General features: G+C 45.5%; 2 non-coding genes across 2 annotated transcripts; both read right to left on the bottom strand.

Annotated features, from left to right (window-relative positions):
• Positions 1–509: 509 nt before the first annotated feature.
• TRNAM-CAU (transfer RNA methionine (anticodon CAU)) lies at positions 510–581 on the bottom strand. The gene has a single exon. It is a non-coding gene; the product is annotated as a tRNA-Met (tRNA).
• Positions 582–1,893: 1,312 nt separating this feature from the next.
• TRNAN-GUU (transfer RNA asparagine (anticodon GUU)) lies at positions 1,894–1,967 on the bottom strand. The gene has a single exon. It is a non-coding gene; the product is annotated as a tRNA-Asn (tRNA).
• Between the last annotated feature and the right edge of the window lie 2,840 nt (positions 1,968–4,807).

The raw sequence follows: 4,807 nt of genomic DNA, 5'->3' as shown, positions 1-4,807 counted from the left end.
CATTGTTGATGTGATGATGTGCATTGAATTTTGTAACTCTCTCAGCAAGATTAACTTGCTCAGCTAAATTAATTGTGGGGTTCAGTCCCTGAGCCCATTATGTGCCTCTGTAACTCTTCCCACTACCGCCCACAGGACGGGTATGGGGTGCATATTAAATTAACTATATTATAATCTAGGGTTATCCCATGGAATTGTCTAACTAGCGAAGTCGTTAAATACCAAGATATAACACCTCAGTTCAAAATCCAAATAGAAACAATCCTCGTGAACCATGGGGGAAAGAGGGATCTTTGACAAGCCGATGGCTTCCACTATCCGTCGAGAACACCAGAGACAGGTAAATTCAGGTACAAATCTCCCACATTCGTTATTGTGCCTTTATTTTGTAACATATAGCTAGCTCAACCTGTAATTTGTAATTACTTATATTGAAGGGGGTAGCAAGACACTTCTATGTACCTACATTTGTAATGAAGAAACATTATTAATACATTAAAACAATTTCGTAGCAGAGCGTAGTTTCGATCTACGGACCTCTGGGTTATGGGCCCAGCACGCTTCCACTGCGCCACTCTGCTGCTCATATTATTTGGATGATACATTTTATACATCTTTTATAATATTATAATTGGTAATATTTTCTTCATAAATAAAAGTATCAGTGTTTCTGCGCAGTAACGCACCAGTACGCACTGATCTTGCGCATGGGATGCGCACATCATGGCTACTGTGCACAGCCAGCTGCGTATGACATACATCATAGCATGGGTATGTGATCACTGCTGCACACGATGGGTATGGGTTCACTACCACTCATGAACAGGACATGTATTGGAGGCACTAACGCTCACAGGATAGGTATACTTGGGGTCTACAGGATAAGTATGGGATCCACTCAGCCCTGGAGGCTGATCTGTCGTGTTTGTTGAGGTCTATAGCAACTCTTCTTGCATGTAAACATTCCAAGCATAAGAATTATATTTAGTGTCTGGACCGTGATTCATCAGTCAGTTACGCAAGTACTTACGAACATGTTATCTCAGTCTTTGGCGACTTTACACATATTAAACAGTTGATGAGCTCCAAAGGACTGGGAGGCTGTTTATAACTATATATTATTTTCTAAATTGTTGTGTTATGCCGCCAATACTCGGTATGTAGCTGTTCAACCCGTCCTCCTAATAGAACGGCGCCTTTTGACGAATACTCTTAACAAGACCAACAATTGTCGTACTAGAAAATGGTAGCGGCTCGTGAAACTGCAGCCCATCCTCTTGTGTTGGTAGTACTTATAGTAACGATGAGGACCAAAGTTAATATATCGACGTATAACGCAATTACAAAGTAGAAATCTGAACTATTGAATTTAGACAAACCGGAAAAAGATTTTATATTTATGTTGCAAAGACAACCTTAACTAACTGAACCTTCCTAGGCCTAATACACGCAATCTGAGGCCTAATATCATACATATGTGTGCTATACTAGACGTAGGAATATATGTTTTTTTAGCTTTATTTTTCCAGACTATAAAGTAATTAGTACTATATACTTCACTTCCGACTATAAAGAGTCTATAATTAAGACTATAATTAAGACTTCAGACTATAAAGTGATCAGTAAGTACTATTATGTAATGACTTAGTACGTCAACGTTTGTACTATGGAGCATATACAACAACTACTGTGTAAACAGGAGGATGGGTCGCGACGTTGACATACTGTGCCGTTCTCTGTTGTGTTAGGATAACGTCACTTACGCGCGAGAGTTTGTTGACGTTGGGAGACTTGAGGAGGACGGGCTGGATCACGGGGCCAAGTGTGACGTCGCTGTCAAGTGTGTTATGTCGGTCTTGTCTGAGGTCAACCCCTAGAGTTGGCCTAAATAATCGCCCCCGGGTGGGCTCGAACCACCAACCTTTCGGTTAACAGCCGAACGCGCTAACCAATTGTGCCACGGAGGCTCGAGGAACGTATTAAACAAATTTGTAATAAGGAGGAACTACTTAGATATCGAAGTGTGATAATTATCTGAGATCTTTTCCTGATGATGATAATTCCTATAGTGTCCTAATGCCTAAAGTAACCTTGTGTCTAGCGGTCACGACGGAGACGGGAAGCCGGCAGCTTGTCAGTGGTTCCCCCATTTTTCCTAAGTTTCCTCCTTTATTTCCCCAATTTTCCTCCTTTCCCCCCACAAAAAAGAGTAACAACAACAAAAAAGACTCTGGGGTTGGAGTCCCTGTGCCTTCTTGTACCAACTTCGAGGTTAACTCCGGAGCTGGAGCCCCCTGGGGGCAGTTCCTTGTTGCCTTCAACCTCGTCCTGACAGTTCCTGCGACGGCGCTGGAACCTGTCTTATTGGCGTTTGCCTTTCCAATTGAGACGTTCTGTGCTGTGGAGAGGGGGACCTGCTGCATGGGTGACAGCTTCTCCCCCGTATCAACCTACCCGGGCTTTGCGCCCTGGAGAGGCCACTCCAGACCGACAACCAGAGCGCAACTCCATAGTCTCCTGACACTGATGGACGCCTACTTACTTACCTACGCCTACTACTGGTGGACTTGGATGGTCCACCAGTTTTTACATTCTTGTAAAGCCACTAGCACGCATAGCGTTTCGGGCAGGTCCTTTATTCTAATACAGTTAGGTCCTAAGATTAATATTAATCTTAATTAAAACCCCGGAATACGACCCGTCAGATCGTTTCACTGCTGGGTGAAGAGAGGTGTACAGTTAAGGATTGGAACCTAGTCAATCCTCCCCGGCCAGGATACGAACTCAGACTATACTGTTCGCGAAGTGCTGGGGCTAGGGTTTCACCACTGCACCACGGGGACTGCATGCACGGGGACAAGTCATTGAAAGTTGCACAACAATTGGGAACTCAAGTAAGAAAGTCAACTTTATTTTCAAGGAAAATAAAGTTATTGAACTGTAAACATCTCTGGTACGGCCACATTTGGACTGCTGTATCAAGCATAGAGGCCTCAGCTTCAGAACATATCTGCTGCGGAGAAAGTACAACACAGAGCGACAAACAAGCATCTCAGAACTAAATTGGCTCCCATACCAGGAACGGTTGAGGGCCCCAGGACTAACACAGCAAGCCAGACGTGGCATGGTGGCTCCCATACCAGGAACGGTTGAGGGCCCCAGGACTAACACAGCAAGCCAGACGAGGCATGGTGGCTCCCATACCAGGAACGGTTGAGGGCCCCAGGACTAACACAGCAAGCCAGACAGGGCATGGTGGCTCCCATACCAGGAACGGTTGAGGGCCCCAGGACTAACACAGCAAGCCAGACGGGGCATGGTGGCTCCCATACCAGGAACGGTTGAGGGCCCCAGGACTAACACAGCAAGCCAGACGTGGCATGGTGGCTCCCATACCAGGAACGGTTGAGGGCCCCAGGACTAACACAGCAAGCCAGACGAGGCATGGTGGCTCCCATACCAGGAACGGTTGAGGGCCCCAGGACTAACACAGCAAGCCAGACGAGGCATGGTGGCTCCCATACCAGGAACGGTTGAGGGCCCCAGGACTAACACAGCAAGCCAGACGGGGCATGGTGGCTCCCATACCAGGAACGGTTGAGGGCCCCAGGACTAACACAGCAAGCCAGACGGGGCATGGTGGCTCCCATACCAGGAACGGTTGAGGGCCCCAGGACTAACACAGCAAGCCAGACGGGGCATGGTGGCTCCCATACCAGGAACGGTTGAGGGCCCCAGGACTAACACAGCAAGCCAGACGGGGCATGGTGGCTCCCATACCAGGAACGGTTGAGGGCCCCAGGACTAACACAGCAAGCCAGACGGGGCATGGTGGCTCCCATACCAGGAACGGTTGAGGGCCCCAGGACTAACACAGCAAGCCAGACAGGGCATGGTGGCTCCCATACCAGGAACGGTTGAGGGCCCCAGGACTAACACAGCAAGCCAGACAGGGCATGGTGGCTCCCATACCAGGAACGGTTGAGGGCCCCAGGACTAACACAGCAAGCCAGACGCGGCATGGCGGCTCCCATACTTATTTATTTATTTTATTTATTTATGCATATACAAGAATGTACATTGGGAATGTGAGGATACATAATATGGTAATTACAGTCTTGTAAAGCCACTAGCACGCGCAGCGTTTCGGGCAGGTCCTTAATCTAAGAAAATTTTAAGGAGGTAAATACTTGCAAAATTTATAGACAAAAAAATGATAACAGTTACATGGAATGAAAAAAAGATGAGAGAAAATTGTAGATACAGTATATTAAAGCACATAGGTAGCTAAGATTGATTGCAATGACAGCTTGAATGGTAGTTGACAACAAATTGGTAGGCACAATACAGCAGAAACAATATAAGATTGATTGCAATGACAGCTTGAACGGTAGTTGACAAAAATTGGTAGTCACAATACAGCATATGGTTAGCACATAAAAGAAGACAGCAATGAACACAATGATAAGGTTGTTTGATATTACATAAAAATTAGGAGATTGGGTAACACTAGGTACAGAGCAAATTTAAAGCTCATTGTAGGAAACTAAGAAGATGAAGTTAGGTACTTTTTGGTTTTGTTTTTAAATAAGGCAAAAGTTTTACAGTTTTTCAATTCACTAGGGAGTGAGTTCCATAGACTAGGTCCCTTAATTTGCATAGAGTGTTTACACAGATTAAGTTTGACCCCTGGGGATATCAAAGAGATATTTATTTCTGGTGTGGTGATAATGGGTCCTATTACATCTGTCCAGGGAGAGTTTCAGAGCATGGTTTACATTGAAGAACAGGGTTTTGTAAATGTAGT

Source organism: Procambarus clarkii, unplaced genomic scaffold (assembly GCF_040958095.1).
Source record: "Procambarus clarkii isolate CNS0578487 unplaced genomic scaffold, FALCON_Pclarkii_2.0 HiC_scaffold_667, whole genome shotgun sequence".
NCBI lineage: Eukaryota > Metazoa > Arthropoda > Malacostraca > Decapoda > Cambaridae > Procambarus > Procambarus clarkii.
This window is presented reverse-complemented; position numbering and strand designations above follow the sequence as displayed.